The following is an 11,048-nucleotide window of genomic DNA, read 5'->3' as shown; positions in this document are numbered from 1 at the left end:
TTTGACCTTGGGGAAGAGCCAGAAGTCACATGTGCCAGATCTGGTGAATAAGATGGATGAGGACACACAAAATTGACATAAAAATTCTGTCAATTTTTATTTGACAGAAATTGCCATATACCATGTGACATGGAGTGTTGTCATGATGGAGGATGATTGAGGGCACACTTTAAAACACACCTTCTCTTAACCATAGCTCACACCCAACTGACTGCACTGAACAAGTTGAAACTTGTCACACACTGTTACTAAGGTTCCACAGACTGCTTTCTGTATTGAAGATCCCTGCCTTTCTGTTGGATGGCACTCGGCAGCAGCATTCACCGTATTTTGTGATCACAATGGGAAAGCTCTGTATCACACATTGCTTCTGGTATGGCAATTTCTGTTGAATAAAACCACTATGGGGTATCCTCATTCACATTCGCTGGATCTGGCTCTTCTCCAAAGTCAAAATGACCATGAAAGGTAAATGTTTTGAATTGATTCAGGACATCAAGGCAGCTGTGACAGGGCAACTAAAGATAGTCACGAAAGAGGACTTCCAGAACTGCTTCAGAAAGTGGCAAGAATGATGGGATACGTGTGTTTGAAGAGAGGGGGAGTATTTTGAGGGGGGTGAATGGCAATGTGTCTTTCAGTGTAATAGTTTTTTTTTTTTTTTAATTTAAACATTCACCGTACTTTGTAATTGCACCTTGAATAATGGCATAAATTGGATTCAAATTGTAGAGAAGGAGGGGAAGAACCTCAGAGGAAGTGAGAAGCTGCATTGGAAGGAGCCATTGAGCAATAGAGAAGATATATTCTAATGATATCTTTGCGATGAGTTTTCTGGCTTTATTTTTGGTAGTTAAAATTCAAGGGGTGAGTCTCTTCTTGGTATTCAAATATCATGGTACCCCCTGTGAATCTCCTGGGCCTGAAAGGGCTGAGAATAGAGTTGGAGGATGTCTAGTTAATCCCTTTCATACTCCAAACAAGGAAACCAAGGACCTAAGAGGGAAAGTGACCTGTTACATTTCATAAGGAACAGCGCAAGCCCCAACTACCTGTTCTCCATTACTGTGCTACGTCTGCCTTCAGTAAGCCCCCATCTGGCCACCCATCTCTCCCATTACCTCTTATCATATAAGTATGTAAAATAAAAATATTTTAAAAAAATGAAATCATCAATAACCCCCTATACTAATATAACTATTAATGTAAATATTAATATTTTGATTTATATATTTTCAAACTTTTTCTTTATAAATATGATTATTGGGTATATAAGATACATATTTTATTTAAATAGAACCACACTTATATTTGTTCTATAACTTTTCTTACCTCCATTTATCATGAGCATTTTTTCACATCACCAAATACAGACTATCATTTACACTTTAAAATGCTACATTTCATTCTATGTTATGGATGAACCATAATATTTGGATACAAGATTTTACTTCTGTTTAAATTATTTCCATTTTCAGCATATGTCCATTTATTTCCTTAGGACAAATTCCAAAAAGTGAAGTTGCTAGGTCAAAGGATATGTGCATTTTTTGTGAGACTTTTGATACACAGTATCAAAATGCCCTCCGGGAGGGTTGGAAAAATTTTCAATTTCACCGTGAGTATAGGAGAGCGTACTCTTCCCACACCCTCATAAACAGCAGATACTAACATTTTTATTCTTCTTTTACAATTTGAGAGGTAAACCATTTAATGCTCTTTCTGTTTTAAGAGCATTCTTTGATAACTGGTGAAGTTAAACAATTTTTTCATAAGTTCATTGGGCATTTGTAGAATAGAAAGATTTTCTTGAGGTCTAGTAGGCTCAGATTTTCCACAGCACACTGACCTTCAGGGATTCAATGAAAAGGGTACTGAAAAGATGAACTAACTGGTTTATTAGATCCAGTACACACGAGCTAGAGATTATGTAATTCACTGCCCTTCAAGATATTATGGGATGAAGACTGAGAAAGACAAATACCATATGATCTCACTTAACTGTGGCATTTAAAGAACAAAAAAACAGAAACAGACTCAGAGCTACCAAGAACAAACTTCTGGTTGCCAGAAGAGAGGGATGTTGGGAGCAGGGTAAAAAAGGTAAAGGGATTAAGAAACACAAATTGGTAGTTACAAAATGTAAAGTACAGCATAGAAAATATAGTCAATAATGTTGGAGCAACTATGTATAGTGCCAGGTGGATATTAGACTAATCAGGGGGATCACTGCATAAAGTATATAAATATCTAATCACTGTACACCTGAAACTAATGTAAAATAATATTGAATGTCAACTGTAATTGAAAACAAAAATAATTTAAAAAAAAGATTTTTCCTGGACTAAAAACTAAGCAGAAGCAAGTGAACACACATAGACAGCAAAGTACCTTTCTATTTCTAAGGCTTCATCGGCACTAATTTATACCCAGAAGTTAACAATACTAGAGTGATTCTTTCTTTTATTATTATTTTTTGCTATAGCCTGAACATTAACAACTATGTCTTAAGACTTGACCAGGTCCTATGGAAGCCCCTCTTCTACAGTTATTCATTTATTTATTTATTATTTTGTTCTGAGAGTGACACTTGGTTGAATGGATGACTTTTCCCAGTTATTCTCATCTACAATCACCTGACTACTACCCTCTTTGCCAACTATAGCCAATTGCAGCTGATCAGCATTTTCCTAAACATTTTAAATTGTGTGCATGCAAGATAATAGCCACCTATCTTTGTCCTGGTAGATTTTTCTTATTGAGCCTGGATATCATGCTCTTTCAAATAGTCACTATGGAGATATATACACTGTGTGTAAATATGCATGTGTATCTATCCTGGAGGCTTATTCTAACGGTGCAGTCCTCTCTCAAAAGCTTTTGTAACTTTTTGTTGGAATGTGATTCCCTTTCTCTACAGGGAATTTTACTCAGGACGTAGGGCCTTCCTCTGCGGGGAGGGATCCTCTTCTCTCTAGCCTTGCAACTATTTCTCTGTATAGTTCTAAGATTTTCTTCTTCTCCTTCTTCCTCTTCCTCCTCCTCCTCCTCCTCCTCCTCCTCCTCCTCCTCCTCTTCTTCCTCTTCTTCCTCTTCTTCCTCTTCTTTTTCTTCTTCTTTTTTTTATAGAGACCTGTCTGCCTCATTGAGTTATGGACGTCTTGAGGACAAAGGTGTTCTGTTACTCCTTTTTGTAACACCTGGCACTTAGTAGCTGGTTAGTAAATATTACTTGAAAAAGTCAATGGAATTCTCAATGAGCATTGCAAAGAGGCAGGGGCAGGTTTTCAGAGGAACTAAAGGGAATTCCGAAGTAGCCAGAAAGAGTAGGTTTTCTGAAAAGAGAGTGACGTGGTCAAACTTTATCTACTCTGCAATTTTGCTTTAGGCTAATACCATGGACTGCTGGTTCCTAAACTCTTGGATTTCACATCTTAGAAAAATTTCAAAAAGCGATACTTGACCAAATAACAAAAAGCAACGTACTTTTATCATCATCCTTTATATGAAATTTTGATACCCCGAAAGGATACATGAGGATAAAGGATAGTTTTTTTTTTAATTGAACACAATTAGCTCAAGAAGAACTCTGCATTGTTTTTATTGTTCTGTTTTCTTGTTGGACTTGTGAAGACTTCATTGCACAGTAGCACCAACAGACAGACTGGCATTTTAAAATTGCTAATGTGGCCCAATATTTGGGATGTATGAGGACATACTAACTGAATGCAGAGGAATCTCTTCTGGCAGATGGAACATACACCCTCGTTCTGGCCACAGGGATAAAAGCCAAGGACAAGACAAGTGTCACAGAAGAGGATCATGTTCCTCTAATTATTTATGGAATAAGAGAGAGGCTTGATGCCACAGTTTTATTGTTGCTTTGTTTTAAAGAGGAAATGAAGGGGACATTGGGGCTCCATTCTGGATTGGCCTGCAGATAATAGCAATGTCCTCTATAATACGCTCTGACTTTGTAATTTCCATCTCACTTGGACGAAGGTCTGGGAATCTATTGCAGACTTGACATTAGCCATTGCTGTGTCAGGAGCTGAAAACAAACCAAAAAGAGCCTCTGGCTTCTCTAAGTCCCCCCATTTAGAAGAGGCAGTCTATCATATTTGGAGGCATTGAATTTGAGTCAAGCAGAGCTCTGAAGAATTACTACCAGTCATGTTTGGTGGCATTCCCCTTTCTCAGCATGCCTTAGCTGGGAGTCTGTGGAGACGAGGGAGGAATTCTGACAGGACAGGAAAGATGGTTGAGGAAAGAAAGACTCCATGGTGCAGCCACAGAAAGGGCTCTTCATAGAGTGTTTCTGATTATCTGTTTTCTTCTTCTTTGTCTTTATTTGGGTTCCCTCTGACTCAGAACCTGACTCGAGGTTTCCAGTGCAAACAGTTTAATGGGAAGTGCTAGCAACACGTGTAGTGTGTGCAGTGGGGAGGAGAGAGACTGGGAAGGGAAGGCAGCCAGTGAAGGCTGCACAATGGAGCCAGGCACTACACTTGTACACTGGACCTTTATCCCAAGGGGAACTCTGGAAAAGGCCTTGGAAGTATCGGGTCAAGAGATGAAAGATGGAGTATTCCTCCACACTAGTAAGTCACTGGTGAAGGGCCGCGCCTGTGGGGGTGTTAATTCCCAGATAATTGTGGTCTATTGTCTGCAAGCACATGGTTCTGGCAGCTCCAGGCTTCACTCTAACAGCCTTGAAAGTGCTGGTTATTGGGAGTTGGGCTGGTTCCTACATGGCAAGGAAGCCAAGGGAGCATGGATGGACCTCCTCACATGGATTGGATCCACTCTCATATTTTACTCTGAGATTAAAGTATTGTGAAAAGATAATGTGCTGTGGGGTGAGAGAAACAAACCAAACACAAAGGATCTCCAAGTGGCATGAGTCCTGCCCGGAGCGGTCATGACCTTTGTAAATGTGGACCAATAAAGAGCAGAGCTTAACAGGAAAGGAAGGAAAAGGCTAATTATATACCCTTGCTAATTATATCCATTTCCACTTGTTGCAGTTATTTTGTCCAAAGATTAAATGTGTTCTGTGAGAGAAATTGCAAATATCTCTTTCTAATGATCTAGGGTAAGCTAAATGTCAGGGTTGGGAGTTTTTATCTTTGCTTTCTATGTAATGCTAGAATAATCACTTCTCCTTAGATAGCTGTTCCTGAACCCTCATTTCTGAAAATGATGCTCACTGGCACAGAACTATTCAGCACGAAATATTTTTTCCATAGTAGGTAACAAACAGAACGCAGTGAACTGGTTATAGAAATTCAGCCATCACTATATCCCACAGATATTGGTTCAGCACAGCTGTGTGCCCGGCTATGTATTAGGTGTTAGGAATGAGAAGAAGGAAAGATCTTGTTAAGAGTTCGCTTGATGGTCATTTAGAATGTGGTTCACTTCTAGTTTCCACTAGAAGTGGAAAAGAATGAGGAGTAGAACGATTGCCCGAGTGCTCTTTTTGCCTGGAATCGAGCATCTCCTGGGTAAGAGGGGGTGATGACGCGGCTCTGTTTGCTAGGGAACTCTTCCCTCCAAGCCACGCTCCGTTGGAAAGCAGAATTCCTTCCAGTCTACACTAATTGCATACCGGTTGGTGTATGGAAAGAAGGAAACTGATTTGCCGTTCACTGTGCTAGATGCTCTCACATGCATGAATGTGTGTGTTGCTATGGATTAAACACCCTCACCCCAAATTTATATGTTGAAGCCCTAACCCCCAAAGTGATGGCATTTGGAGGTGAAGGCTTTGGGTGACAACTAGGTTCAGATGAGGTCATGAGGGTCATAGGGTCCTCATGATGGGATTAGTGCTTTAATACAAAGAGGAGGCAAAGCAATCTGAGTGCCCCCTTTTGCCTCCCTTCCCCCCCCCAACCCAGGATGGTGCCCAAGGACCTTCCAGCAGCTGTTGGCAAGCCTGGTAGCTTAAGGGAAGACACCCTGGGAGTGGGAAGGAAAAGGTGGTAAGACGGTCCAGACACTGTGGGGAAGGGAGGAAAGAAATACATAATCCCTAATGAAAAGTATTCTCTTCTCTCTGTGAGGTGGTGGCTAAAGGAGCCTTCCAGGAATCAAAGTATGGGAGGAATAACTAAGGACGCAGCCAAGGAGCTCTGCTTCCCATCTGCCCTTTCCCAACCCTGATGTCAATTCCAGACTCTGAGTCCCTGACTGGTTAACAGTGGCACCATTTGGGGCCTGCATGGCTTTTGCGGTCTATTGCCTTCCACAGCAGTCTTATGGGACTGGCGTTATCCTTTCTTTTTCTTTTTGCAAGGGGAGAGAGGCTCAATTCCTAAATGTAATAAGTATTCCTTGAGTCCCAGCTTGCAGAGGCTTTGGAGAGTTTGCCCCTAATCACTACTCTTACCTCCTTCCCCTTTTTGGTCAGGTTTGTTGAGGTATAACTTAAATGCAGTAAAAGTCATCTGTGTTATCACTGTTTTATGAGTTTTGATGAACACATACTGTTATATGTATGTGTGTACCCACAGCCACAATCAAGATAGGGAGCAGTTCCTTCACCCCTAAAAGTTCCTTCCTGACCCTTTTGCAGCTAACCCTTTCTCCTGCCCTTAGTCTGTGGCCGCCATGAACAGTTTTCTGTTTTCATAATTTTGTATCTTCCATAATACAGGATGTAGCCATTTGGAGCTGGCTCCTTTCACTCAGTGTAACGCATGTGAAATTTATTGGTGGTGTTGCCTATGTCAGTAGTTCATCCCTTTTTATTGCTGAGAAGTATTCCACTGCATGAGTACACTACAGTTTGTTCATCCATTCAGGGTGATGCTCTTAAAAACTGAGATGACATAGGTCAAAGCTTTGGCGCTACTAAGTCTACACAAATTAAAACATTTCCTTGTCTTTCAGGGGGGTGCTCTAGTTAAGTACAAACCATTCATGAAAAGCGTTGTCTTGCCCTAGAAGACTCATTCTCCTGAACACATAGGAAAAGAAGAGGCCTGTGGCACCACGGAAAGTTTGACATGAAACCGTAAAGGTGACAATCCCATAGAGACGGCACATTGCGGATGGTTGTGTCAGCTCCGAACTGTCTTTAGTCTTCATGTCGTCCAGTGGTTCAATATTTTCATCTGGTCCACTCCTGCATTCTGCCTAGATTATGAGGGTATGATAAAAGGTCCCTTTTCGTTGAGTCACTTGCCGCAGGCCATCACTCGTGGCTCTGGCCTGCACACCTGGCTTCCCCGTCTTGCCATCATACACTGACAGCCATCAGACACACTCTACTTTGAGCTGAGTAGTGTTTTGCTCCCATCTTCATGGGTTTGATGTTTCAGACTCTCTGTAGCTCCCAACAATTGCTGGGTTGTAGTCAACTTTCATTTCCATGTCTATCGCTGTAAGTTAACTCTGCCCACTCTTCTTACTGGGCTAGAACAAAATGCCTCCAGCACTGGTGAAACAAATGTTCATTAATAAAAGTTATGTGCCAGGTATCAGACAAGGTTCTGAAGTCAAAATAGTAAAAAACAGTGCAGACATGGTTCCTATCTGCATTAAGTTCATAACCTCATGGGGGGAGGCTATGTGTGAGGGAACCTGGGTAAGGAAACAGGCAGTGAGAGTGCAGTGTGATAAGGGCTACACTGGAGGAGGTTAGTGTGCTACGGAACACATGAGAGGAATCTCTACTTTGGTCTTGAAGGGGTGGTAAAGAAGGATTTTTAAGAAGAAGCAACATTGAAGCCATGATATGAACAGGGTTTTCCCAGGTGGAAGGGATGGGGAAGAGAGAACAATCTCTTAAGGAAACAGTCAACTAGGTGCCCAGAAGTGCGACCTAACATGGTGAGCTCTGAGAACTGAGTGGAGGGTCAGGACCCTATAAAGGTAAGTGGGGGACAAATCACCACGTGTCTTGTGAGTCATGTTAATGACTGTGTCCTCTGGCCCAATGTTACTGGAACCTATTGGATTGTTTTGGGAAGATGGTGGAGGAGCAGTGATATGAATACTTACATTTTTGGAACATCACTCTGGCTACTGTGGAGAGATTGGGGTGGAGTGAGCAGAGAGTGGAGACAGAAGACTGGTTTTTACTTGGAGATTTTGTTTTTGTTTTCCAAATAGGTGATAGTGGCCTAGAATAGGGTTATAAGAGTAAGAATAGAGAGACATGCTCTTCATTCAAGATAAATTTAGAAGAGAAAGAAACGTGATCGGAAAGTTTCTTATTGGTTATGAGAATGAATGGTCCCTTGGTAAATATTTTTCATGTCTCAATGTAATTCACGTACTCCACTCCCCATGTCTCAGAGAAAGTGACCATTGAGCTAAATTATCAAAACATTTGTCATTATCAATGTATTTTAGGAAATGTGTGCTAAAGTTTATACCTATATTAAGATTTAAATTTCAATCATAAAAGCATTTCTTGTTCAATGTAAATATTGTCTAGAGACAAACTGATTCTCACCAATGCTTTCTGCTTCATTGAGGAATTGGGACGTTGAAGAGAAAGAAAACACCTGTAATGTTTGGCAACACTATAGTGGCCATAGGTCTAGGGAGGGACCTGCTCACTTGTCCTTCTGACATATTTGCTCTTGACTTAGGGTGTTTCCTCGTCAGAGGCTGTGAAGGTCTGACAAGTGTCACTTGTGACTTTGCAAAATGCTCTACATTAGAAGCAGTAAGTCAGGGTTTAAAACCCGGGTATTTATCTGTTTTAAAAAGTTTCTTGTAGACCATAGTATTTTGAGGCAATCCATGATTGAAAACAAGCTATGAAAAGATAGATCGATCAGGGTCAACAAGTGAATGACTCTCTGTGCATTTCATTGTATGCTTCTGTCACCAGAAAACAAAAATAATGAAGGAGCAGGTTATTTTGTTCCTCTGATGCTTTAGGGGTCAGAGATGGTTGATATATAGAAGTATTTCTGTAATTTTGAAAATGTCTCCTTTTAAAAAAAAAAATCCTGCCTTCCTCATATTAGAGTATAAGCTGAATAGAAGTCAATTGCCATGTGGAGAGTTCTGTGTTATCTTCTCTTACTCATGAATTTAGGGATTAGAACACAGGTAGTATATAATACACATTCTGAAAATGAATAAAATGGCACCTCCTTTCATTTCTTCTATAATTGTTTCTTCACATTTCATGGAATTCTCTAGTTCTCACATTTTGCTCTTTCTTGAACCTATTGTATCATATAGCCTGAGCTATAACTACTATTACTTGTTTTCTTTTTGTCCTTGATAATAACCTTTTTAAGTTTAAAATTTCCCCCAAACTAAAACATTCTAGTCTTTCTATTGGGTTAGTTGCCCACCTTCACTCTGATGATATGTTTTTTGATGTGATATGTAGCATTTTATTTGCAGATGGATAAATGATGGCTATGATTAGGGGAATGGGGAATAATTTGTGTTCTGTTTCTACCTCTCCACCTAAATATATAAAGGGTATTAGATTGAGCAACTGTTCCCAATTATTCTCTGTCCTCCCTATAGCTTGTCATGTCACATTCATTGCCTCCTAGTGAGAGGAGAATGCTTCCTTACCTCAGTGACATTGAGGGTGGTCCTGTGACTTGACTTGGCCAGTAGCATGTGAGCGGACATGACATAAGCCATGTCCAAACAGAACCTCTAAAAGCCATTTTGTGGTTTACCCATCAGTGTTTCCCCCTTCCATGAGACCAGGATGGGGGCTACACCTTTAGCCTAAATCATCCATTCTCAATGGGGTTCTATCACCCACACTGGGGTAAAACTGATTCTTGTGGTCAAAAAAAAAAAAATCTCACCCTCTTTTTATCTATAGAGCATAGATATATTAGGTTGGTGTAAATGTAATTGGGGTGTTTGCAATTATTTTTAACCTTTTAAACCGCAATAACTTTTGCACCAGCCTAATACATACAGTACATAAAAAGATAGAAAAAAAATTTGAGAAACATTGGACTTGATCCCCAATGGATGGGGAAGGTGCATGCAGCAAATCCACTAAGCCACAGTAAACCTATAGCTGATGTGCAACCTGAGTGAAAAATAAACCTTGTAGCTGCATCCACTTGCGACTTGGGGTCGTTACCATGGTGTATAGTGAAAGCTGACCACCACCACCAGCAGTCTCTTGGCTTTTGTGATCCTAACAGTACTCTGGACAGTTTTCATGGGCCCTAACTCTTGGAAGTTTGGTTTAGAAAGCCTTGGTATAGGGTCTGGTAATACCTGTTTTTGGAAAGCTCTCCTGGTAATTCTGATGAAAATTTGGGTATTGGACCAGTGATGTTGGAAAGGTCAAAGTTCTATGATTCACTGGTAGAATCTAGGCTTCGAAGTAAATTTGTCTCAGAAGTAACATTTGGTGTTCTAAGCTATTTAAAAATTATCATCCGAGGGTTACGGCAAACACTAAGAGACAAAAAGTATCACTAGCCAAGGGGGGCTTTGCAAAACTCACTTGAGGTTGCTGTACCTTTTCTCTAGCCAGAATTTCTGCAAGTCTGTAGTTGTTATTGTTGTTTTCTGTTTTGTTGCTGTTGTTGTTTGTTTGTTTGTTTTTCTGGGGTTGGGGGCCTGGTTTCCGAACTTGATTGTAGAGTCGTTGGTGCTTGATTTCTAGCCTAGCCTCAGCCCTCCACCCTCTGCTTTGCATCCTACCTGTGGAGACCATAATCTTGCAATGGGAGCCTTGCTTCAGTTCTTGGTTTTCTACTCTACTCAAAAAGAAAGAACAATCACTTTCTTTTTATTGTTCATTGGGATCCTGATTTGGTTCTGTTGCCTATGGACTCAGAATCTTCCAGGTCCAACTCAATAGCTCATGGCTGGTCAAAGCCTTTCATGGCAATCATGATTTTCATTCCTCTTTACCAGCCCCTTCTTCAAGGGCTGCACATAGGAGCAGTTCTGGTCAACAAGATGTGAGGGGAAATACGTTGGGGATTTGTGGGGACCTTTTGTCCACCTTTATACAAAGGGCTTAGAAAAAGTTTCTTTTTTGTCCCACTCGTTAACTTTCTGCTAGGGATGCCCATGGATGTGAT

Source organism: Rhinolophus sinicus, linkage group LG09 (assembly GCF_036562045.2).
Source record: "Rhinolophus sinicus isolate RSC01 linkage group LG09, ASM3656204v1, whole genome shotgun sequence".
NCBI classification, from domain to species: domain Eukaryota; kingdom Metazoa; phylum Chordata; class Mammalia; order Chiroptera; family Rhinolophidae; genus Rhinolophus; species Rhinolophus sinicus.
The sequence above is the reverse complement of the archived record's forward strand: the minus strand, read 5'-3'. Positions refer to the sequence as shown.